Source organism: Lagenorhynchus albirostris, chromosome 20 (genome assembly GCF_949774975.1).
Source record: "Lagenorhynchus albirostris chromosome 20, mLagAlb1.1, whole genome shotgun sequence".
Taxonomy (NCBI): Eukaryota; Metazoa; Chordata; class Mammalia; order Artiodactyla; family Delphinidae; genus Lagenorhynchus; species Lagenorhynchus albirostris.
The window spans coordinates 19,795,575-19,821,197 of NC_083114.1; the positions used below are offsets into that span (position 1 = coordinate 19,795,575).

The 25,623-nt window shown below is 48.9% G+C and overlaps 2 long non-coding RNA genes across 2 annotated transcripts; both read right to left on the bottom strand.

Moving 5' to 3' along the window:
- Positions 1-8,015: 8,015 nt before the first annotated feature.
- On the bottom strand, positions 8,016-11,789 carry LOC132510750 (uncharacterized). Its single transcript, XR_009537420.1, has 3 exons — positions 11,731-11,789; positions 9,682-9,842; positions 8,016-9,414 (listed from the first exon to the last, which is right to left on the bottom strand). It is a non-coding gene; the product is annotated as an uncharacterized LOC132510750 (long non-coding RNA).
- A 9,480-nt stretch (positions 11,790-21,269) lies between these two features.
- Positions 21,270-22,565, bottom strand: LOC132510751 (uncharacterized). Its single transcript, XR_009537421.1, has 2 exons — positions 22,492-22,565; positions 21,270-21,663 (listed from the first exon to the last, which is right to left on the bottom strand). It is a non-coding gene; the product is annotated as an uncharacterized LOC132510751 (long non-coding RNA).
- Between the last annotated feature and the right edge of the window lie 3,058 nt (positions 22,566-25,623).

Below are 25,623 nucleotides of genomic sequence, written 5' to 3' on the forward strand. Positions count from 1 at the left end.
GTCCCCAGCATTAGCTTCCAGTGGGTCTCCCTGCCCTCGTCCTCCACCCTGGAGTAATACAGCCAGTAAGTGCACTTGACACTCCCGCTGGTGGGGGCGGGGGAGGAGGAGGAATCAGGTGGCCCCGTCCTGATTAGCATCAGACTTGACAGCAAAGATGGGACTTGGACAGATGGTGTAGCACCGTCACAGCAAAGACTCTCCTGGAGGAGATGCAGGATGGAAAAGAGGGGAGAGGGCCTGCAGGGAATATCCCCAAATAGTCAGAGTAAGGGATCCAGAATGGAAAAGCCAGAGACCTTTGGAAAGGAAAGTTGAGGCATGGTTATAGAGGAATCGGAATATCAAGGTGGGAGTTTGGAGTCAGCTCTGAAGTCTTTGGAGTGATAGGAAGGGCAGGGTGTGGGGTGCCAGGAAGAGTAGCCTGGGATCGGGGCCGAGGGCAGGATGGGGTTGGCAGGGGGGCACGGAGAACAGCCTACTGCAGTGGTCCAGGTGAGGGGTAGCCAGAGAAGCAGGGCAGTCATGGGGGCGGAGGGAAGAGATGCCCTAAGAAGAATGAGCCAGATGCGCTGCGTGTTGAATGCCGGGAAAAGAGGGAAAAGCCCTGAGACACAGGACAGGAGACTGCCTCCCCTAAAGCCACCAAACCCTGAGACCCAGAATTCACTGCCCTCCTTTGCTAGTCTCCCTAGAGTCTCAGGTCACACAACTTGGAGCTTGTGATTGTCCCTCTTAAAGGGACAGGACCTCCTCTTCCTCTCTATCCCCTGAAGGGCCCCCTGTTCTTCCCGAGACTGCCTCCCTCCTCTGGATGACTTGTGTTGGCATCTTCATCAGACGTGGACCCACCGATGCCTGGACCCTCTCCAGGGCCCTTCCCAGGAGAAGGCCCTGCTAACCAACTCTGCAGGCTCCTTCCGGTTGAGAAAGGGTCCGGGTATCATGCTGTACCACACAGTCACGTGGCATCTGGGGACTAGGGGAAGAGTTCTACCCTGGGAGGCATTGTAAGCAGCTTTGGGCAGGAAAGCGCTCTCTGCAGGAGGTCCCTTTTGTCTTGTTGCTAAACTTAAACCAGGCACCCCCATGCTCTACTCCTCTCTGGCCCTAGCACGCTTTTCAAACCTTTTGATCACACAATACTTTGCCTAACTTGTTGGTTCTTTACATAGATCAAAGCAGCAGAAATGAAGAGTAAGTAATTAACGGAGTACCAGATCTCTTCCCCAGCCTCCCCTTCAGGAATCTCTCGAAAAAACTGCTAGCAAGAGAGCATCTAAAAAAAGATCACAAGGAGTCCACAAGCCTGCACAGTGGGGGATGGTGATGACTCTGACCCCCTATTTCAGTGATTAACTGAGATTACTTCCCCGTTTCCCCTTAAAAACGTTCCATGGCCGGACTTCCCTGGTGGTGCAGTGGTTAAGAATCCGCCTGCCACTGCAGGGGGCACGGGTTCGAGCCCTGGTCCGGGAAGATCCCACATGCTGCGGAGCAACGAAGCCTGTGCGCCACAACTACTGAGCCCACGTGCTACAACTACTGAAGCTCGTGCACCCTGCAGCCCGTGCTCCACAAAAAGAGAAGCCACCGCAATGAGAAGCCTGTGCACTGCAACGAAGAGCAGCCGCCATTCGCCTCAACTAGAGAAAGCCCGCGAGCAGCAACAAAGACCCAAGGCAGCCAAAACTAACTAAATAAATAAATTAATTAAAAAAAAAAAAAAAGGGCTTCCTTGGTGGCGCAGTGGTTGAGAGTCCGCCTGCCGATGCAGGGGACACGGGTTCGTGCCCCGGTCCGGGAGGATCCCACATGCCGCGGAGCGGCTGGGTCCGTGAGCCATGGCTGCTGAGCCTGCATGTCTGCAACAGGAGAGGCCCATGTACCGCAAAAAAAAAAAAAAACTTTCATGGCCGAGCAGAATCTTCGGAGGTGGCTTTGGGGGGACACTGAGTCCACCATCTCCCCAGATTGCCAGCATTCTGATTAACAGCAACTTTCCTTTCTAGCAACACTTGTGAGTTTGGTTTTGTAAGCAGCCGAGCAGCGGGAACCCTGGGCTCTAACGCCAGATCTAATCCTGACTTTCTGCGTGTCCTCAGGCCTGTGGGTGTCCCTCTCCAGCCCTCAGTCACCTCATCTATACAATGGGCTAGCATCGTCTTACAGGCACATGATGCCCAAGATCCCTTCCAGCTAGGGCAGCTTTTGGATATTATCAGCCTCTGAACCCTCTGGGCAGCGCAGAGTGGGCGGGGGTGATGGGGAACATCCTGCATCCAAATGGGGACCCAGCCCCACAGGGAATCTATATCACAACCCAGAGTTGACGCTTATCCCCCAGGACAAGGCAGTCAGCTGAGAGATGTAAGTCATTTATTGGCTTCTATGATGAGAAGTCAGTTCTCCTGGCACCTGGTCCAACATGTTTCCTTTTCTCCGGCCCCTGACCCCAGCCCCTCAATGTCAATCAGCTTTGCACCCTGAAATCCCTGTGGGGTCCAAGAGGCACAGGGAGGCAGAAGTTGAAGATTCTAGAATTTAACTATATAAAGTGCGACAACATATCTTATCAGGACCCAGCAGACCCTCTGGCGTGACCCGGCAAAGTTGGGGCAGAAGGACTGGTGTAGGGTTGGGCGTTGAGGGGACAGGTAAAGCCACACGGTGTCCAGAGTCCAGGATGGAAAGGAATCAGCTCATATTTCCTTTCACTGGCAGGGGTTTATCCTTTTTAAATAAGCCCGAACCCACGATTTTGTCTGTGAGACACAGGCCTCTCGGCCTCCGTTCAGCTTCAATCTGTAGGCAGAGAACAAAGGAAGGGCTAAGTCACCTGAGCCACCCCCTGGGTGCCACACACAAGTCCCATCACCCCCTCATTGCTCCTGGGTGCCCCTAAGCTTTTCTCCTGGGGCCTATAAAATGAAGTCGTTGCGTAAGACCTACAGTTTGTACGCTGGGAGGAACAACCAAACTTCAGGGGCAAGGGATGGGGGGCTTTAAAAATTTCATTTCGTGGACCCCTTTTGCAGATTCATTGTATCAGGGTAGAGCGAAGGCTGCCGACATTCTGAGGATCTGCTAACATGGAAAATTCCCCTCCTAGAACATCTCTGAGGGCCCACCTGCTCCATCTTTTCATGTGTCTGTGTCCATCCGGGACCCCTAGTCATTGCCTTGGATGTATGTGTGTGTGTGTGTGTGCGCGCGCGCGTTTCTTCTCTGATGTACCCACCTCCCAAACTTGGCTATTGTCCAAAACCGTAGGTCAATTCTGCCTTTAATTATCTGCAAGACCTTAGACAAATCTCTCCAATTTCCTGAACCTCAGTTTTCACGATAATGAAAATGTGTGGACCAAGAGAGTTAGATGAGATAGTAATATACATGAAAGTGCCTTATAGACACTGAGTGGCAAGTGTAAGCTACCTCCCTGGAGCTTCATAACGACCCTGTGATGCAGCTATCATGTTTACGCCACTTCACAGGTCAGGACTGCAGAGGGGCTACCCAGATAAGGAAGTTCAGAAGACTTACCTGTCCAGAGTCACTCAAGACTATAGGTTGGCAAATCCAGAAGCAGGAACTATCTGAGAGCCCCTCACTCTTACCATCACCCAGTAGTACCTGGAGCTTTTAAGCTCTGGGCATAAAATATTAAGATATAACACTTGGCGCCTTGCAGCTCCAAGAAACCCATGTCACTGCAGGAACACACGTGTTCGTCCTAGCGCCCACTCTCAGCTCTGCGCCCAGGTTTTGGCCTCCTCACTAGTTTGGTTAAAAAACCTTAATCCGGTGGAACATCGCCATCTAGCGTCTGCTATTCTAATTCCAGGGTGGCCGCTTTCTGTCCTCTGGAGAAGGGAGTCAAGGATGGAAGAGGATACAACCACTCACATTAGATGGTTTTTGTAGGAGCAGGTGGAGCTGGTGTTCTTTTAACACTGGATTCTCTGCAGGGACATCTTTCTCTTCACCAGTGTGAAACAACACTTGGAGGATGACACATGCACTAGAAGAGAAGCGCAAAAATGGTTTGCATCCATTTCTCAAGCTGGACTGAGTTCCTCTCATCCAGGATGGGGAAAATAACAAGAACAAAAAACCCTTCCAGAACAGGCTCAGGCTTTGGGATCACATCCAAAGGGCACTAGTGTCTCATCAGCCACCCAGTTCTGTATTTAGGCAGTCAGGACACTGGGGTTCAGATCCCAGCTCCCCACAAAACAGCTGTGTGGCTTTGGTCAAGATGAGCCCTCCCCTGGGCCCCAGACTTCCCAGCTGAAAAGCAAGACTCTTTAGACTGATTTCGAAAGGCTATTCTAGTTCTGACATCCCACCACTAGGGTATGGTTCTGCCCTTACATTTGGGTTCAAGGGCCCCGAGACCCTGTGAGTCTGATTCAACAGCAGTCCACTGTCTGGGGCAGGATTAGGGACTGTTTTAGGAGCTCAGACTGATGAAATGACCAGGCAAGAGCTTCCAGGAACTGATCAGCTCCACGCAATCCCAACCTCACCCTCCACGCTGGTCCTCTCAGCTCTGACCCACAACTCCCACTCTGCCGGTTTGTAACCCCCCCTACACACACCCCACCTTCAAAAGACTTGCATTTCAATCCTGGCTCCTTCCTCCTAGTTTGACCGTTTGCAAAGCCCCTTCCATATGTCTGCTGTTAGGTCAGTATTCTCTCATCAGCCTTGGAGGGTAGGCATGATCAAACGCATCTTACTGATAGCGAAACCAGAGTTTGGGAGGCATAGTAACTTGCCCAAGGTTAGCCAACTGTTAAAGCCCCAGATCCTGACCTCAGACTCTGCCCGTTATCTGTTACACAGTGGAGGCGAGACCCCAGTCAGTCCCTCCTCTGGACCTCAGGCCTCCAGCTTGGCCTCAATGACCTCACAGCTGCCCTCCATCAGTCCGCAGGGTCTGGACGAGGCTGGCCTCCTTTGGCTGAAGCCAGCTGCTCAGCGGTCTGTGTTGGCCCCAGGCTTATGGCTCTCCTGCTGTCCCCCTGCCCCCGAGCAAGTCCTCCCTTCCTCCTCTTCAGGGAGAATTCTTTCTGGAGGAGTGGAGATGAAGGGGTGAGCCTGCCCCCAGCCCCAGAGCACCTGCCGGCGTCTCCGCCCTCCCCAAGGAGGAGCAAAGTGACTCCAGCCAAACTCACTGCTCTTGGCATCCACATCCTGTAGCCATGCCCCGGCCAGCAGCAAGCACACCAGCGCGGCGGTGATGACCTTCACCTCGGGACGTCCGGCTCAGGCCTCCCTGGAAGGAGTCCCTCAAGGAGTCTGGTGGAGTGAAGAGCTGTCCTCTGGCCCATCCTGCAGTACCCAGAGCTTTTATTAGAAGACATGGGTGGGGTTTTCCAAGCCCCAGTGCAGAGGTGGGGAAGTCACAGGAAGAAGAGGTGGTTACTCACGTCCAGTGACCACATGGAAAACTCCTTTCCTTACCTCCCCTGGGTGGTGTGAGAGGTGTAGGGAAACTTCCCTAAGCGCAGGAACAGATACGGATCTTGAGAGGCTGAGAAGAAGCTGTCCCAGCTGAATGGGACGTGGAAAAAGGTGAATGAGAGGAAGTGGCCTGTCTGTGGCTCCTCTGATGTCACGTCTTTCCATCCAGGGATGGAGCTACTGTCCCAGGAACATGGTAGAGCAGAAGAGCTCTGCACCAGCACTGAGACACACATGGGTTTGAATCCCAGTTCTGCAAATCAGCGGATACATAAACTCGGCCGAGTCACATCTCCTGTGCAAGATGGAAAGAGTAACTCGTATCTCACAGGTGACCGAGGAGCATTCAATAAGATCCATTCTGTCAAGGGCCTGGCCCAGATAGTTGCAATTTCTATTTTTTCAATCACTCAACACTTTTCAATCACTTGCCCTATTCTTGGTCCTTGGTTAGCCCCAGGGAAGACAGCTACCGACGACATGCAAGCCATTGCATCACAGCTAAATAAGGAAAAGCCAGTTGGTGTAAGGACAGCAGTGGATGTGCCATGTGGAGGGCGCAGGGCAGGCTGGGAGCTGCCCACAGGGGAGAGGCCTCCCAGGGGAATGTTCTTCAAGCAGAGTCTCCCGCAGGAAGGCTGAAGTGGAAGGCGGCCTCTCCACAGAGGAAGGAGCTTGTGTAAGGACAGCGAAGCGTGGAGGACAGTGCCCGGAATGAGGAAATGGCTGGAGAGATGTGTGACTGTCCAGCGACCAAGTGGCCAGGTCAGGAAGACATGGTGTGCAGTGCGTGGAGTAAGCAACACTTACTTACTGTAAGTAAGTAACAGGTGCTCAAGAAAAAGTAGCTGGGCCATATCCGTGTGTTAAAATCACAAGGCCAACGTGATAGCTTCCCATGGTCAATGGGATGAAGTGCAAGCTGCTGACCTGGCCATTCGTGGTCCATGTGATGTCTCCATGGATTCCCGCATGTTGCAATATTTGCAAGTCTCTGAACAGGTCACATGCTTTCTTATCTCCGGGATTTGCTGCCACCGTAACCTCCACCTGCAGGGCCCTCCTCCTTGTCTCCCTCTGTGAATTCCATCCATTGCAAATGTCGTTGTCTCTGTAAAGGCCCTTCTGCTGTCCCCACAGATAGGCCTTCAGCCTCCTTTGAAGCCCCTCTGTGCCTGGATCTCCCACATGAAGGTCTTACATCCTTACAACCCCTCCATTCCGTGTATTCTCCATCCTAACACCTGCGTGGGAATCCTGGCGTGTCGGAGTTGAAAACTCCCTTGGAGACCATCTGCAGCAGTGGCTCTGAAGTGTCCTGGGAGAGCAAAAAATGCAAAAATACCTTCGCCCCGTTTCTGAAGCAACATCAAGACACATGTGCCTATACGTGTTGAGGGGCAGGGGAGGAAAACTCCAGGTAATTCAGGCACCAGCAGATAAGAATCTAGTATGGTCTCTTTCTATTACAGATGGGGTACAAACGAGCCTCAGAAAGCAGAAACTGACTTTGCCAAGGTCATACCGAGACTTCGTTGCACAGATGGAACAGTGGATGCCAAAGCATCTGGTCATCTGACCACCACGTGCGGCCACCTCTGGGAACACACTGTCAGTAAGGACCACACACTTTCAGTAAGGACCTGCTCCATCAATTCCTTCACCTGGCCAGCTGCTTCCTGCCGCCCAAAAAGTACTTAAAGCAGTTGAAATCACTAAGACACTGTTGTCACTCTCCTATTTTCTTTGTCCTCGCAGACTGCTACTTTTTATTCCTTGGTTGTCGTTTTAGTGGGGTCTCAAAGAGGAAGGAGATTAAAGGGATGTGGCTAGTTGGTCAAATGTCACCTTAGATCCTTTAGACTTACTTGGGACACAGAGAGGGGCCAGGTCGCCACCCAGGAAATACTTTGCTCTCCCCTCCTCCCGGGGATGCTGCTCGGCCCACTCGAGACCAGGACAGGGCTGCCCCTCCAGCTGCTCACTTCCCATGCTCCCCCTCACTGCGGCTACCATGAGCCCAGGACAGGAAAAGAGGCGACAGAAAGACTTAGTCATGCCTCCCCCTTCCCAGCTCCCGCAGCCCCAGAAGGAACTGGCCAGAGGCTCCAATTGCATGGAAACCTAGCGTCCCACAGGGTCCCGCCCCCAGCCCCACTCCATCTCTTCTTCTCTAAGCCTGGCGCAAAGCACGGGCCAGGTAATAACTCAATAAAATCTCCATGGCCTTGAATGTGATGGATCAGAACTGCATAGTTGAGGGAAAGGTAAGAAAAGCTCCCAGCATCGACACTGAACCAGTTTCTCATGTGAACTACCCTTTTCTTAGTTAGAAGTTTGAAAACCAGTATGTGCCTGTAGAGAGGTTTTCTTTCTTTTTTAATTTTTTTTACATCTTTATTGGAGTATAATTGCTTTACAATGGTGTGTTAGTTTCTGCTTTATAACAAAGTGAATCAGTTATACATGTACATATGTTCCCATATCTCTTCCCTCTTGCGTCTCCCTCCCTCCCACCCTCCCTATCCCACCCCTCGAGAGGTTTTCTTATTAGTCACCTTTTGTGAAGTAGGGACCAATTTACTGCGGATGGGTAGAGGTCAGACAGAGCTCAACTGGTGCGGGTTCATCTTAAGATCATCTCCTCCTGGAGTGGCCCCAGATTCTTGCCTCAGCCCTGCTGGCCTGGGGGTCCCGGAGCCTGGTCCTGCCTGCTTCTCCTCCAGTTACATCTCAGCCTGATTCTTCAGACCAGGACACAGAAACCCATGCGGGTGGAGGGAGGAGTCATTTTCCTGGCATCGCACAGCTGCAGCAATACTGGCCTCGCTTTGTCCATCTCTGGGGCCAAGTTTTCTTAGTTCCCTCACTTAGGGAGGAAGCGTGTTTGCCCTCAGAGGTAACTGGGTCAGATTTCAGCCCCACTACTTTTTAGCTGTGTGACCTTAGGCAAGTAACTTAACACTTCTCAACTTTAGTTCCTTCGTTGTAAAATCCACTACCGACTGGATCTGGTAAAACTCTCCCCAATGTTTTCAAAATAAACTCCTCAAACCACAGCCTAACTTTGGGCTATTTGAAGGATTAAAAGAGATGTCTCACCTTATCTTGGAACAAGGGAAGAGGAAGGGAAGGGAGGGAGAAAACGAAAGAGGGCAGGAAGGAGGGAGAGGAAAAGAAAGTTGCATCATTCAAAATCATTGTGGAGCACCTAAAATATGACAGGTCCTGAGGACACAGCAGACACAAGACAGACACTGGTCCTGCCCCTGTGGGGCTTACAGCTCGCCGCAGGAGGCAGGTACTGGGAACTGTGTTTAGTGCTCGAGAAGAGACCTCGTGTCCTATGAGCTGCAGAGTATACGGAAGCGCTTACCATGAGGCCTGGCACATAGTAGGTGCTCAATAAAACTGCACCCCTTCCCCCTCTACCCATTAATCCTGGACCATCTGAGGCTTCATCACAGGAACCAGGCAGTGCTGCCACCTCCCTAGCCGGGACCCCCTTCCTGGTCTCTTTCCTCTCTAATCCTGTGCTGCCCAACGCCCAGGCCAGGCTTTCCGTTGTCACCCACAGAAGCACAGTGTTCTCTTCCATCCCCACCTCCGCACCCGTCCCCAGCTGCCTCCTATAAGTGCAAGTCCAGGCACAGTGCCTCCAGCACCCAAACATCTTTGAATTAAAAACCGTTTCTTTTGTTTTCCAGTGACTCTTACCCTCCGCCTGGGTTCCCTTGTACACTGTCTTCCAACATTCAGCACCTTTTGCTCTTTTCAGGAGGCCTCTGTAATCCAGCTCTCAGCAACAAAGTGAACGAGGCATCAAGCATCTCTTGTAGCAACAGCAGACCCTGGGGGTGCCCAAAGAATGTCACAGCAGTGACAGTCACCAGTGTTTCAATTCCCGTCCACAGCCGTGGAGCTCCAGAGTGACAACTCAGCCTGCTGTTCGGAGGTGAAGTACAAACGTCTCGGCTCGGCTCACGTAGTCCCGCACAATGTGGCCCACAGAGCTCTAGCCGCACGCAGTTACTGCTCTGCGCACCTGTGCTGGGGCGTCACTGCCCCTTCTGCCTGGGACGCCTGCTCCAGCTTTATCTGGAAGACCTCCTGCAGGCTGCCCCCTCTGAGCTCCCAGCATGAAGCAGGCTCACGCCCCATAGCAGCAAAGCCAATCTTGTGACTGCCTGGTGGTCCACACCCCTCCCTCACCTGGAAGCTCCCAGGGAGCAGCAGTCCCTGTTGTGGTCCTCACTTCATGCCCCAGCGCCCCACCCAGGGTGGGTGCGTAGTGACTGTTGCTAAAGCAGGCGGAAGGAGAGGTCTTCACATCATTCTCGTCATCCCCCAGCCGCAGATGAGAAACAGAAGTCCTGGAAGTGACAGGAGTCATACAAGTAGCAAGTGACAGAATTAGGATGAGAAGCTCTGGCCCAAACCCTGGGCTTGTTTATACCCCCCTGGACCCTCTAGCATGGATGGACCATTTTCCGACTGTGCTGATGGGCACCATTCCACACACAGGATGCTGGTGACAGGTCTCAGTTCCTGATGTGGTCATTCATTCATTCCTTCACTCATTCATTCAGGAAACATCTTCTGAGGGCCCACTTTGTGCATGGGCAGTCAGGTGAGAGAGGAGAGCGGACCACAGAGTCAGAGCCTCCAGAGGAAAACAGATACGCAAACCAGTAAGCGGGCACAGATGGTCAAGGCTGCTATAATATGCAGACTAGACTCTGCACACGCCCCCTCTAGGGGAGCGGAGAGCTCACTGGGGTGCAATGTGGAATACTGGCTGGGCCTGGAAGGATGAAGGTGTAATTTCCCCTGGGCAGGGGCCTGGATGGTACATTGTGTGTGGTTATAAGGGTGGGCTCTGCCTGGCCCCCAGGCCCAGCTCCTCTGTACACCACTGGCGGGACTTCTTTCCCTTTCTTAACCTCCCAGCCTCATCTCCAAACAGGGATAATAATGATACCCGCTCATAGGCTTGTGTGAAAACGAAACGTGCTGTATCTCTTAAGGAGAATCAAACAATTGTTTGATGGCATGCTAATAGCTGGTGTGGAGGCTGATGTCTTCAGGGCATGCGGGGGTGAGGAAGGCCTGCAGAGAGGGGCTGGAAATGGAGCCAGGAGGACCTGGGCTGGGTTTCACAAGATCCTGTTTCTGGGCTCAGACCTTGGGACCTAAGCTTGCTGTCAGTGGAGGGAAGGCCTTAAGTAATCTTTTGCTTGCGACAGGGGTGCGGCCAGATGTGTGGTTTGTGCTGAGGGCTTGTGCTAGAGGCTGCAGGACACAGTGACTGGAAGCAGGCAGTCAGACTGGGAAGTTTGAAGGAATCCAGGAGAGGTGACGGTGGTGGGGTTCTGTATAAAGAGGGTGAAAAATTAGGATTTCTGAGCTCTGCCGCTCATTTTCTGTGGGACCTTGAGCAGGTTACTTCCTGCCTCTGGGCATCAGTTCTCCCACCTAAAACGTGGGCAAGTTGGCCTAAATCAGTGACTCTTTACCCGGAAATGGGATTCATATTAGGATCATTTGGGAAGCTTTTATCCAAAGACACGTGCTTGAACCTCACTGCGGACCTTTGTATTCTGAGTTCAAGGTAGTTGGAGTATCTCGAAAGGGCTCCCCAGATAATCCAATCCCACCACTTCCCTCTAGCCTGGATGGCTACTGAGACCTTTTCTGGTTTGGCATGAAATGATATTCTGGGTCCCTAAGGGCAGATAGAGCCCTGCCCACAATCTACACCCTAAACAGCCCCCTCGTCCATCTGAGGTGGATCAGGCCTGTTGTACTGAGAGCCTGCTGGGGAGGGCTCCCTGCCCTTTCTGATGAGGATAGAGGGCAAAGAGCCTAATAAGGGCTGATCCAAGTCCCTGAGGCATTTAGATCCCACCCACCCTAGGAGCCAGGGTCATCTGAAACTTAGAAAGCTCCCAGGAAGCCAGAAACTCAAAGAAGCCTGATAGGCAACACATAGGCTTAGATTCAGAATGTTTTGTAGCCTCAGTTTTGTGGTTCTTGAGCCATTCGGCCCTGGACCAAAAATAGCCACATTGCCAAGTCTCTGTGGGTGTATTCGGGGGTCAGCGTGGGTCAGGTGAGTGCCACATCCCCCCAGCGCTCAGCAGGACACTCAGGACAATTGGGGTGGGCCATCTCACGTTACAGCTGAGGAGCCGGAAGCCCAGAAAGGAAAAGCGAGTTGTCACATGGGGACCCCGTGACAGAGCCCTGAAGATAACCCACCTCAACTCCCAGACAGGCTCCTTCTCTGTGGTTTTCTGGCTTTATGCTCAGGACCAGAGAGCTGGGCTGTGGTGAGAGAGAGAAGCTGGGCATGATCGGGGCCCCTGGGATGCTGGAAAGCCCTGCAGGGTTCCTGCAGCCCACCTGGAGGTCAGGGCACGATGCCAACTTTGCAGGGAATGGCAGAAGAAAAAAGCCCCAGCTTTTCCACCCAACAGAGCAAGGACGCAGGGGCAGGAAGTGGCAACAGTTTGACCCCAAAATATACCCACCAACACCAACAAGGTCACCCATGATTCAGCAAACACGCCCACATGCTGCTAGGAAAGTCCCCTGAGGAGCCCTCTTCCCCTGAGGTAGTAGGTGGACGCCTGGGTCCCACCTCTGCTCACCACCAACTTCCCAGTTCATCTTGGGGCCACAGCTCTGGGAGCTCAGGGGAGCCTGAGCAGGGATGCTCTTCCTTCATTGCCCTTTAGGCCAGGCTCTCAGGCTCAGCTTAGAGCTGGCCACCCAAAGAGACACCTCCACTGCCAGGTCTGGCTTCATGGGCTCTGGAGTGAGCTGAACTGGTCCCAGAGAGTGCATTTAGCTCAGAACTGGAGCTGGGCCTGGGATGTGCTAGCCAGCACAGCTTGGACATCCGGGTTCCCTGGCCTTCACCTCTATCCTCTAGTGTAATAGGAAAAGCACTGAACTTGGGATCCAGACACCTGTATTTTAATCCAGGTCACCGCTTACCAGCACCATCAATTCTGATCATCTTCCTGAACCTCTGGGTCATTATCCCTAAAACTGGGATCCCAGTGCCTCTGTACTAGGACCATTGTGAGGACTAAATATGGAAATGTGTCAGAAGGCTTGCAGCACAGAGCCCTGCTCATTATCGTGGTTTCCAGGACTGTTCTGTGTTTCCTCCCTCCCTGCTCGGTTTGTCTGACGCATCTTTACAGCTGCTCTTAAGAGCTGACTGCAAATTGGCCAGGTTCTTTCTCAACTCCCGCTGGCTGGCCCAGCTTTCCCAAGGGTGGGTGAGTTTCAGGAGCCAGGTTCACGCGGGGAGCATCTGAAGTCAGGGCTGCTGCCTGCCAGACCTAGCTGAAGTCTGCAGTCCATGTGTTCCACCAAGCCTGCGGCCCTGACCAGGAGGTTCACATAATTTGCAGGGTCCAGTGCAAAATAAAATGAGGGGTCTTGTTTAAAAACTAAAAATTTCAAGCATGCAACAGCAGAGTCTGCACAAGTCATATGCCATGAAGGCTGCCCTGCCCCTCTCAGCCCTCCTGCCATGTTTCTGCTTCATGTTGGACAGGCATCCATTGGTTTTCTCCTTGAAATATCCCACTTTGGGTCTCCTGTGCCCTGGTTTGGAAAATGATTTTCCAAAATCCCACCATTATGGTTTTATCGTTCCAAAGTCCTTGACATAAAGACATTTCCCAAACAAATCAGAAGGATGCATTTTACTTCCCACAATCATTGCTGCTTTAAGTGACACATCAACCTCCAAGCCACTCCCACCCGCAACTCCCCAGCTGCAGAGTCAAAGAAAGACCAGACCTATCTAAAATGTCAGAGAAGGGATTGCAGAGAGGGGCAGGAGTGAAAAATAGACAGTGTTGCCTCTGCTGATGTGGGAGCCATCTTGCCTCCTGTTTCTAGCTGGAACCAATTTCAACCAAATATTTCTCCCACCACCTGGATATGATGTGATTCAGTAGGATGGGACATATTGGGCACCCAGCGTATGTTAGTTTAAAGGAATCTGTCACCAACCTTTTCTGCCACCTCCTCCATCCACCTTCAAGAGATAGGTCCTTTACATCCAGGTGTGGTAAAGCAGGTAGACGGCACTGAGCATCCTCCACTCTCTTGCCCAGTCCCCCCTTGCCCACAATCACATCATGAAAAGGGAGAGGAAATGGGTAGCCGGCCTTTCTCCCAGCTCTGCCATTCTTGATCTGTCTATACACGTGTCCTCATTTATGACTTATATTTTCTGCTCTTTCTCCTGCTTAGCTGACCGGAGATTGTGAACCTCATAGGAGACAATGGCGGGATGCAGTGGGTATTTGGCAAAGCACATGGTTATCGACCTCACCGTCCCTCTACCTCTGCTGCCTCTCACTTGCGTCCCTTCCCAGCCAAACAGCTGGAAGAGTTGGCGCCACTCTCCCCCGTTCCTCCCAACCCATGTGTTCAATATACTGCAAACTGGCCTCTGTCTCTACCACGTCACCAAAACTGCAATGGCTAAAGTCAACGGTGACCTCCTTGTTGCTAAATCCATGGCACCCTTGGCTGTCATCTTGCCTGACATCTCGGCACCCTTGACCCTGTTGACCCTTCCTTCTGGAAACATCCTCTTGCCATGGCTTCTATGACAGGTGGCCCTCATGGTTTTCCTCCAACCACTCTGCTGTTACTCCTAGACTTGGTTAGAGGTTCCTGGTCCTCTGTTCCTCCCTTAATCTTGATGTTCCCCTGGCCCTCCGTGGAATAACAGCGGTTATTAGCTAACATTATGTTGTGCACTTCACGTGTGTCAAGCTACTCTAAGCACTTCATGTGTGTTCAGCTGTCTAGTCTTCCTCATGGTCCTGGAAGTAGTCATTATTATTAACACCCATTGTACAGATGAGGAAACCAAGGCACAGAGAAGTTGTCCAAGATTACTCAGCTACTGGCTGGGAAGGTGGGATTCCAATGCAGACAGTCTGGCTTCAATCCTGAAACAGTACTCTGCACCACCTCTTGGTAGAGACTCACCCCTGGGTGCTGCCCAACATCTTAGCTTGTCCTGCAATCTGCCTCCTAATCTGGCCACAACCTACACCACCTGTAACCCCATATATACACTCTGTGCCCCTAGACTGGATTCCACACCCTTCTGCCAGACACACCCTGGTCTTTGCAAATGCTCCTTTCTTTAAGGGGAATAAACTTCAACTGTTTTTTCACGTGGTAAGTTCCACTCTTGTTCAAAACCACCTCCTCTGTGAACCCTTCTCTTGTTTCTCCCAATCCTCCGTCTTCCCTGGACCCCAGGCACCGTGCTTTTCCCTCTGTGCTTGCACAGACTGCCTTATAATGTAATTTGTCTGTTCCTGAGACTGCCTTCCTGTCTAGACTCTGAGTTCCTGGTTTAACACAGGCATATGATCCTGCTGAAGAATGTGTAGGTGAACTAATGAGCTGGCCCATGTCTCAGTGGAACCTGATGCTACCGAAACAAACTTGGGTCCATTCATCCAAATGCAGTAAAGCCAATCTATTGATGCTGGGTTGTGGTGAAGGACAGTGCAGCATTTATTGCAAGGCCAAGCAAAGAGTATGGGTGGCTAATGCTCAAAAGGCCTGAAGTCCCCACTGGCTTTTGGGGAAAGGTTTCCAAAGACAGGGTAATGGAGAGAGTTGTGAGGTACTTGATCAGCTCGTAGACATGCTTCTGATTGATTGGTGGTAATGCATTCTGGAGTCAACATCATCAACCTTCTGGTTCCAACTGGTCTGGGGGCTACATGTACATGGTCATCATGCAGTTAACTCCTTCCATCTGGTGGGGGTTTTAGTATCTGTGAAACAGCTCAGGAATGTGTGTCAGGTACTGTCATTTATGTTCTTCAGGGAAGAACTAAAGATTCTGTGACTCTACTGTATGGCTGATCTATTGTTTAAATTATTACTTTGGGAAACAGTACAGAGCACACAGCTGAGACACAGCTGAGTTATCTCACCTAGGAGCAAGGGAGTTTGGGTATTTATACTCTACTTCCTGTCTCTCACTGGTGAGGCCTGCTCCCTGGCACTTCTGTCCTGTCCTGCTCATGGACAGAGTGATCTTCCATGGCTGAAGGCAGCTTATGTGCACTGAGACGGAAGGCCTAGCTAAGGCATGTGACCTGGCTACTGGCAGCATCTGCTACATGCAGAGACCAGCCTGGAATATTCCAGAAAGAAAGTCAGTGAGAGTGGCATATTAAACTTGGGATGCAATGGTAGGAAATGAAGCCTGAGAAAAAGGCAGGGACCAGCTCAGGTGAAGCCTGGGAGGCCATGATGAGTCTGAATTTTATTCTAAGTGCTTTGGGAAGATAGCTGAGAAATTCAGAGATAAGAACTGACCTTTTTTTTTTTTTTTAAAAAAAAAAAGAAGATTCCTCTCTCAGTTGTACAGGAAACAGGTGTTTTGGAGAGTAAGAGAGAATGTAGGAGGATCAGTCAGGAGGCACTGGCTGAAGTCCAGGTGGGAGATGAGGCTGGCTTTGGCTCCTGGGGGTGGGGTGGGGTGGGCACTGTGCAAAGCAGATGGACCCAGGTGTGTCAGAGCGGAGCAGAACTGATGGATGGGTTAGATGTGGGGCAGAGTAAAAGAGGATGAAGCCTTGGCTTGAGCGTGTCAGTACTGAGGTAGGAGGATTACAAGAGGAGCAGGCTGGGTTGCATCGCTCAGGAATTGTGTAACTTGGGTCAGTCACTTCTCCAATCTGGTCCTCAGTTTTCTCATTTGGGAAATAAGGAAGTAGAACTAACTGACTTCTAAGGATGCTTTTAACTCTAATAGTCTATGACTTAAATAAAAACAATCATATATACATACACACACATTTATATAAATGTATAACTGAATCATTTTCCTGTACACTTGAAACTAACACAACATTATAAATCAACTATACTTCAATTAAAAACAAAATAAAATATAAAAAAGCAATCAAGGGACTTCCCTGGTGGGCCAGTAGTTAAGAATCCGTCTTCCAGTGCAGGGAATGCAGGTTCAATCCCTGGACGGGGAACTAAGATCCCACTTGCCACGGGGCAACTAAGCCCATGTATCGCAACTACTGAGCCCACGTGTTCTGGAGCCCATGCAAAACAACTAGAGAGAAGCCCGTGAACTGCAATGAAGAGCCCATATGCCACAACAAAAGATCCCTCATGCCACAATGAAGATCCCGCATGCCGCAACTAAGACCTGACACAGCCAAAGAAATTAAATAAATAAATAAATGTTTAAAAAAGCAATCAAAACAATCCCTCTTTTTTAAAGTTCTAGCTCTTCTTAATAATGCCACAAACCCATGTGAACCACCACTCCAAACAAAAGCTAGAACCTTGACAATAACCTGCTTCTAATCATATTTTCCCTCTATATTATTTCTCCTGACTCCTTCAACTCAAGGTAACCAACAACCCAAATTCCCTTGCTTTTCTTAATCTGTGTGTTTCTAAAAGTATACATATTTTTACTTTATAAAGAGTATCATAGTGTTTATAATTGTAGGGACTTACTTTTTGGCCAGTAGTATTCTATTAATATATATCCATATTACAGACTGTGCCAATGCAGTTCATTTTAACTGCTGTATAATATTCCATTGGTTAAGTATGCTCCTATTTATTCATCCACTCTCTCTTGGTGGGCATTTGAGGTTTTTCCCAGATTGTCGCCATTGTAAACAGTGCAGCTATGAACATTTTTGTACGAGCAAGACTTCTACTATGTCTATATGAAAAAGTGCAATTGCTGGTTTAGGATAGTCACTGTTTTGAGTACAGTTTCAATCATTTTCTAAAGTAGCTGCCTGAAGATACCAGCCATGTGTAAGAGATCATGTAGATCCATGTTCTCTCCAACACTTGATATCATCAGAGTTTCCCGTTTTTGCTAGTCAAATTACTTTGAATTGAGATCTCTTTCTTGTCCGGGTTTGCATTGCCCTGAACAGTAATGAGGTTAAACATTTCTTCGCTTGTCCATCACATCAATCATTAAGTGTGTCCTCTTCTGTGAAATATCTGTTCCTGTTTTTCATCATTTTTCTTCTGGGTGTCTGTGTTTTTCTTATCAATATCATCAGTCTGCTTCCTGCCTGTAAAGTCTGGGGCTCAAAACCCTTTTATGTCCTAAAGCGTCAGTCTTATTCAATCCAGACCAGCAGCACTTTCGGTGATGGAACGCTCAAAAACTTTTTGTGAAAGGTCAGTAGCCACTTCAAGTGTCAGTGGCCACAACATGCGCTTTGAGACATGCCTCTCCGTCCTTCTCTAGATATAACTCCAAGTATTTGGATGCTATCAGGATTAATGAGATTCAGTTTCTTTTCTAAGAAGTGATGTTGTCCAACTGGCAGGATTCCCTGGGACTATCTAAATCTCCTCAGAGGTCTTAACAAAGGAAGTAACAGTCATGTTCTTGATTTTGGTCTTGACCCCAGGTCATGCCTTTGTTTTGATATTGCCCCTAAAGCTAGTTTCTATTTTGAGAATATTTTGCAGGCTGCAGAGGTTGACATAACAGATGATTGCACCTTTCCATCATTCAAACTCTACAATTTCTACACTTTCTATGTTCTGTTTCAATTCTGCTTGAAAATGAGCCAGTCTTATCTGCTGTCACCTCTTTCTTGTATCTGATGAAATGTACTTACTAACAAGTAACTCACACCAACAACATTCTGTCCCAAAACTTCTTCTCCCAAAGCCATAAATTCGGTAGGTATATTTTCTGCCTTCCGAATGATCACGTGACAGTTTTTCCAAATGTTTAACTATTACATTACATAGCTTGCTGGTTTTCCAGCCCCCTATAGTAGTTACTTCCCTGCCTGCCACTCAGCCCCAAAGCCAAAACCACACATTTTATTCTTTGGGTAGCACAGCACTCCACTGCTAGGTACTAGTTTCCATATTGGTCAGCTTTCGCTACCATAACAACCCCCCCCCATCCCCCAAATCGGTGGCTTCTAACAAGAAACATTCCTTTTTGCTCTCAAGTCTGCAGGTCAGTTGCATCTCTGCTCCAACCTGTGGGTCAGCTCCTTGCCCCACGTCTTCCCACTCCTGGGCTCAGGCTAAAGGAACAGCTCTTGTTTAGGATATGTCATTCTCCTGGCAGAGGATCCAGGAAAAAGAAACTTGCAATGCTTTTAAAGCTTCTGCTAAGCTATGACACATGTCCTATCTGCTCACATTCTGTTGGCTCAAGGAGGTTACATGGCCAAGCACAAAGCCAATGATGTAGGACAATATATTCTGAATCATTTTAAACAAGAATAGAGTCTCTCACAGATGTCAAGGAGCTCTTGATATATTCTTATATAATCCTTTGTTAGGATGTGGATTGCCATATACTCTACGATTTGTAGCTTATTTTCTTTTTTCTTTCTTTCTTTCTTTATTTGGCTGCGCCGGTCTTAGTTGCAGCATGCAGGATCTAGTTCCCTGACCAGGGATCGAACCCAGGCCCCCTGCACTGGGAGCGTGGAGTCTTAACCACTGAACCACCAGGGAAGTACCTGTAGCTTATTTTCAAGTTGTCTTTTTAAGAAAGAAAACTCTTAATTGTAATACAGAAAATGTATCATTCTTTTCTTTTAGAGTCAACATTTTCGTATCTTAAGAAATCTTTCCCTTCTCCAAAGTTCAAAAGATATTTCTATTAAGGTTTTCTATTAAAATTTATAGGGGCATATCTTTTTTTAAAGAAGATGTTGGGGGTAGTTTATTAATTAATTAATTAATTTTGGCTGTGTTGGGTCTTCGTTTCTGTGCGAGCGCTTTCTCTAGTTGTGGCAAGCAGGGGCCACTCTTCACCGCGGTGCGTGGGCCTCTCACTGTCGCGGCCTCTCTTGTTGCGGAGCACAGGCTCCAGACGCGCAGGCTCAGTGGTTGTGGCTCACGGGCCTACTTGCTCCGCGGCACGTGGGATCCTCCCAGACCAGGGCTCGAACCCGTGTCCCCTGCATTAGCAGGCAGATTCTCAACCACTGTGCCACCAGGGAAGCCCCAGGGGCGTATTTTTAACATTTAACCGTCTGCAGTTGATTTTTGCATATGGTGTAACGTAAGGATCCAATTTAATCTTTTCTTCCATATGGACTGCCGTTTTTCCAGGCCTAATTTTTGAATTGATGTGACATACAAGCCATATCACGTACCATAGCATCCTACATACGTGGTTCTGTTTATGGACTTTCTTTTTATTGGTCACCTACTTTATCACTGCATTGACCGTAATGAGCCATGGTATCTGGTTAAGAAAGGCTCCCCTCTCTTTATTTTGTTGTTTTTTTTTGTGTTTCATCCAGGAGTGTCCTGGCTGTTTTCACCCTCTTACTCTTTTATGGCAAGTTTGGAGCCATTTCATCAAGTCCCAGGAAAATCTCTGTTGGGTACCAGTCTGTGCTCTTTACACGGCCAGCTCATTGAACCCTCACCACTGCCTGATGAAGGTCAGTGCTATTTTCCTCATACTACAGCTGAGCTGCACAGAGATGGACTGCTGGCACACAGCTGCAAAGCAGCAGCTCCTCTGCATGCCCCCAGCACCCAGCTCACCCAGGCAGCACAGTGGATACACTGATAAGCCTGAGACCACAAAGCCTGGGTCATCTGCGGAGTCACTAGCAGTGCATGCTGTCACTTTGCTGAGGCTCCCTGGTGACAGCAGAAACCATGCATGTTTCTAAGTTGACCATCTAAGTTTCTAAGTTGACCATCTAAGTCAGTTCATTCTCACTGACTGAAAAACAAAACAAAAAACAAACAGGAAACTGACCCCTGGAGATAGTTCATATTGAAAAAGAAGGCAGGCTGGCAGTGGGTCTCCATAATAGAGGGGAAGATGTGTGTGTGTGGATGTGTGTGTGCGTGCGTGTGTGTTGGTATTCACATCAGAGCAAATGACTAGTATCTGGATTGTCTCATCAATTCCATATTTCAGTTCTTGAAAGAGCAGGAGGTAATCTTATTACCAAGAAGATTAAATGACTTTCCAAGTCACTCAAGTTCTCTATCCTCTTAGTTCATGGGAGTAATATTTAAGGCACTTCATTTGCAGGGTTATTTTGAGCAAAATCTATGTAGAGCAAGTGGCCCTCCATACTGGGTCAACAGCTTCAACATCACTTGGCAGCTTGTTAGAATGCAAATTCCTGGGCCCCACTCCAGTCCTACTGAGTCTTATCACAGGGTGTGAGGCCCAGTAACCTCTGTATCAACAAGAAACCCCCTCCAGGTGATTCTGGCGCTCCTGAAGGTTGAGGACCTCTGGTGTAGGGCATCCACCACAGCACCCAAAGCGGTCAATTTTCAGTGAATGCTAACAAGTTTGGTCAAAGGTCACAGAGCTAGTTCATGGAAAGCCTAGACCTTACTTGGTCTCTGGCCCTACTGAATAACTTTTTTCACCAACTGGAGTCTTATCTCCAAGGATCAGGAGCTGCAAGTTCAGGTATTGGTATTAAATAGATCACCTGAAAATATTCAAGTTTAGGGCTTTGAAGAATAACAGAGGTGAGCCTTAGGCCTGTGAAGCACAATGGACAATTCTTAGCTTGTCATTTAAGACTCTTGTAGGTTGAGGCTGGGAGGCTGACCAAGTCCAATGTACACATGGCATTCTTAGAGATGCACATGTCTGTGTATACAGCCCCTCGAACATAGGAGTTGCTAAGGGTCCATTATCCGCGAGTGGGTTAAATCTTTACTGCAGTTGTCAGGCTGGCTTACATTGGGTTTTTTATATTACAGATAGCTTTGGGAACAGAAATCTTTATTATAACAACATTAAAGTAAACAAACAAAAAACCAAATCAATAATGGTCATATCTCTCTCAAAGAACTGTTCGTTTCTCACTTTCCATTGTTTAGCTCTTTGTAGACAAATCTTCATCTCATCCCATCCACAGTGAACTCCCAGTTTTGTGCTCTTCTTTTTCACTGACTTTATCATAAATATTTTCTGTGATGTTCCCTAGTCTTCATAATTGTCATTGTGATGTGGCTGGAAAAGACTGCCTCAAACTCAGATGACAGGATTGAATTGTAGGTATTTATCTGGCTACCACTATTTCCTAAGTAACTGTGTTGTGGCTACTTTTCTATAAGTCAAATTTTCTTCTTGTTGATGTTCTTCTTTAGATTAACTTCCTAGAAGTGGAATTACAACAAAAGAGAGTATAAACACATCTGACTACTGGAGCGATAAGAAAGATGTTTCCAAAAAAAAGCGACCATTTCTTTGTTAGTGGCAATGTATAAAGACATTTGTTTTATAAAAAGTAGTCCTCAGCATTGGGTGTCATTATTCAACTCCTCTCCAACTTTTTTTTTTTTTTTGCCAGTTTAGTGAGCATGTAAGTTTACCCTGTTATCGTTGCAATTTTCATTTTTGTAAATCCTATATCCCTTCTTCCTTCCAAAGACATCTGGTCAAACGGGCTTCAGAGAGAACTCATTTCAATTAGGGTGTACGTGTATGTGTGTGCATGCTGTGTAGCTATGGTTCTTTGTATCTGGATACATATAAGAGTCCGAGTATCTGACCGTCTCTGTGTGTGCATCCGCTTCCATGTTTATGCCTCAAAGAACAGACGTGTTGTGGAGTGTATATGTCTGGGGTTCTGCTGCGGACCTTGTTTCTGAGCATGTATTCCTTAGAGTATGCTCATGTGTATGTGTGAATAAATTGTAGCGTGGAATTGTGGAGGAGATGCAAGTAATGAAATCAAACACAGACCACTTGTGGCTTAACACAGTTCTCTCATCTGTACCTTCCTGCATAGCTCTGCTAACAGAGGGAACCAATTAATGAATTCCAAATAACAGTGAAATGTTTAGAAGAGTTGGGATGATTTGGAAAAAAATGGACAGCTCCTACAAGCCTCTAGTTTTCATGCAGAAAATAAATAAAGCTTCAGTGGGCTGGGACTTTGAAAACCATTTATCAAATGAGTGATACTGGGCAGTGATACATACCACCAACAACAACCCCCGCCCATGCCTCCATGCTCTGTTCTCTGAGTCTAAAATGAAGATCGGAGCAAAGGATGCTTGTGAAAGTTAAATAAGATGATGCTCATAGAAGGTGCTCAGAAGACGTGGTCCCCTGTAGGAAAAGGAGTAGAGGGGACCCAAGTCCCAGGCCTAGGGCCCCAGTCTCTTCTCAGACTCTGAAATAGACAATGACGATTCCTAATTGTAAGTGTTGCCAAAGGTCTTCCCAAAATACCTTAACCAGAGCTAAAAATCTTACACGTCATTGCTAAATACATGTAGTTTGGAGGTAGACCACACTCTTCAAACCATGGGGTTTATGATGAAAAGATAGTCAAAGGTCCTCATGGGGTAGAGGGAGCTGGAAATCACTGACACAAATCTGTAGATTTCAAACTTCTAAAAAAAACCAATAGAACCACCCACCCCCCCAACCCTGTCAACACACACACACACTTTTATCCAAACAACTTTTACAGGGAACCCCAAGCTATGAAACAGATGGGGGCAGGGGCAGAGGCAGAGGATAGGTGGGCCTGCCTACTCCTCTCTGGAATCTGACGAGGGGCTCCTGTGGCACATCCACACACCCTGGAGCCCCCCAGGTGAAAACCATGCCTCTAGATAACCCCAGAGTCCCGGCCAGCACTGCCACTCTCTAAGGCTAAACCGCAGTTTCCAAGCAGTAACAGACCGGCTAATGTTTTCTGAGAGCTTCCTATACTCCAGGTTCTGTGCTTAGCTCCTGACACATGCTATCTTATTTTGGCCTCACATGTTCTCCAGGAGGAAGACCCTAGTAGTAAGTACTCTTAGGATCCCCATTCTCAGCTGAGGGAGATAAGGCCCAATGCAAGGATACTGGGCATTATAAGAAAAGTGTCCAAGTTCATTCAGCTTGAACATCATGGAGCCAAGAAGCAAACCTAGATAGTCTGGGTCTCAAATCTGTGTTCTTAACCCAGCCTGTAAAGCCTCCCAGTTTTGAGGGTTAAGCAGCATCTTTGCAAGTTAAAGTTCCCAATTCCCCATCAATTGACATTGTAACACCATTTTTAGTTTTGGGTTTTTTTTGTTTGCTTGTTTTGTTTTCTTTTGCTTTGTTTTTAAGAAGAGGTATGGGAGTGACCCTCAATTCACCTCAATCTCTTATCTAAAACCCTCTGTGATCAGGCCAAAAGAGTAGAGCTCAGAGTTACTGTCTAACTTGAGGATCAAGCCATTGACTTTGACAGCAACCATGGCTGCTGGGAAGATTGTTCCTGCAAGTATTTTTTGATGACAGGACAAGGTGGGAACGGAAACAGAGAGTAGCATCCGATACCTCTCAGGGCTTTAAAACCCGCCTTATTGGACTCCCCTGGTGGCACAGTGGTTAAGAATCTGCCTGCCAATATAGGGGACACGGGTTCAAGCCCTGGTCCGGGAAGATCCCACATGCCACGGAGCAACTAAGCCCGTGCACCACAACTACTGAGCCTACGCTCTAGAGCCCGCGAGCCCAAACTGCTGAGCCCACGTGCTGCAACTACTGAAGCCCATGCGCCTAGAGCCCATGCTCTGCAACGAGAGAAGCCACCGCAATAAGAAGCCCACGCAACTCAACGATGTGTAGCCCCCGCTCGCATGCAGCAATGAAGACCCAACGCAGCCCAAAATCAATCAATCAAAAAAAAAAAAAAAGCCCCACCTTATTTACCAGGCACTACACTCCAGTGACGTAGACAGGATTATCCCCATTTCATGATGGCAAAACTGAAGCTCAGAGAAAATCTGCTGGAGATCCCCTAGGTCAGAAGCGTCAGAGCCTGGATTTGAACCCAGCACTCTCTGACCTTCCATCACTCTACACGAGACCTTGGGGAGAGTGGGTCCTTGCCCTTCTTCAGAGCCTTCCTCAAAGCCTTCCTTCTTTGCCTACTTCCACCATAGCCCTTGTCACCAGCCATGCCAATACTTGTTGCCACTTCTGCCTCTTTTACTACCCAGAGAGCCTTGGTGGTAGAGTGTGAGTACACACAGGGCCCTCTGTGAAGGTCTGCTAGGGAGTGAACAGCCCAGTCCAAGTAACCCAGACCTCCAAGGAGATGAGAACCACTCCTCCACGAAGGAAGGATCTTAGATTACAGGAAAGCACCACTGGACTGCCCAGCACCACTGGACTCCAAGCACTGAGAACCCCTCCGGCCCCTGGAAATTCACACTTCCTCCCTCCCACACATGGTGGCCTTCTTTGGTCTCTGGGAAATCCCAGGGCAACTTTTGACTTCTAAGTGGGTGCCCAGGAGCCACATTTTCCCCCAAAGTTGAGTGTGTGATGGGGTATTCAAATTCTCCCAGCAAGAAGGACTCTTGTCTGTCTTTCCCTCTGCTTCAGGACCAAATATCGCACAGGACAGTGTGTTTAAGAACCTGGGATCTGGAGTCCACCAGACATGCGTTTGAGTCATGGCTCTGCCTAGCTCTGCGATTTGGGGTAAATTAACCTCCTTAATCTCCCTGAGCCTCCAAGAGGAAACAGTTAGTAACTAACCGTGACCACACAGTGACGTTTTGAGAGTCAAATAAGATAATGCACAGAAAATGCTTAGCACAGGGCCTGGTTCAGAGCAGGTGCTCAAAAGGAGTGGAGCCTTGAAATTGAGCCCTGCCCTCTCTCAGAGGCTCTGAGCGGCTGGTAAACGAGGAGCCGGTGGTCAGACTGGAGCAGGGAGAAGCTCACCTGTGGGAGGGGGGAATGGGGACAGGAAGGGAAGCCCAATGCTGAGTCAGTGGGAGCTGCGGAGGGCACAGTGACTCAGACAGATGTTCCCACTCAAAGAACCTGCCCCAATATTAACCACAGGAAGCAGATAGGAGTTCAGGCAGTAGGGCCTTTCCATGGTAGAAACCAACGGGCAGTGTGCTAGGGAGGTGGAAAGGGGACACCAGGGTGGGCAGGGAGAGGAGAAGATTAAACTTCAGGCTGTAAAACAGAGAGGGAGACACAGGGCACAGTCTCTCCCACAGCCCCTCGGAGCGAGGTCCAGGAAGATGAAAAGGGCAAGCTGCCTGGGACCAGGAAGAAGCCGGCTCCAACTTCAGTAGAACACCCTCTTTCCTGTAATCTAAGAT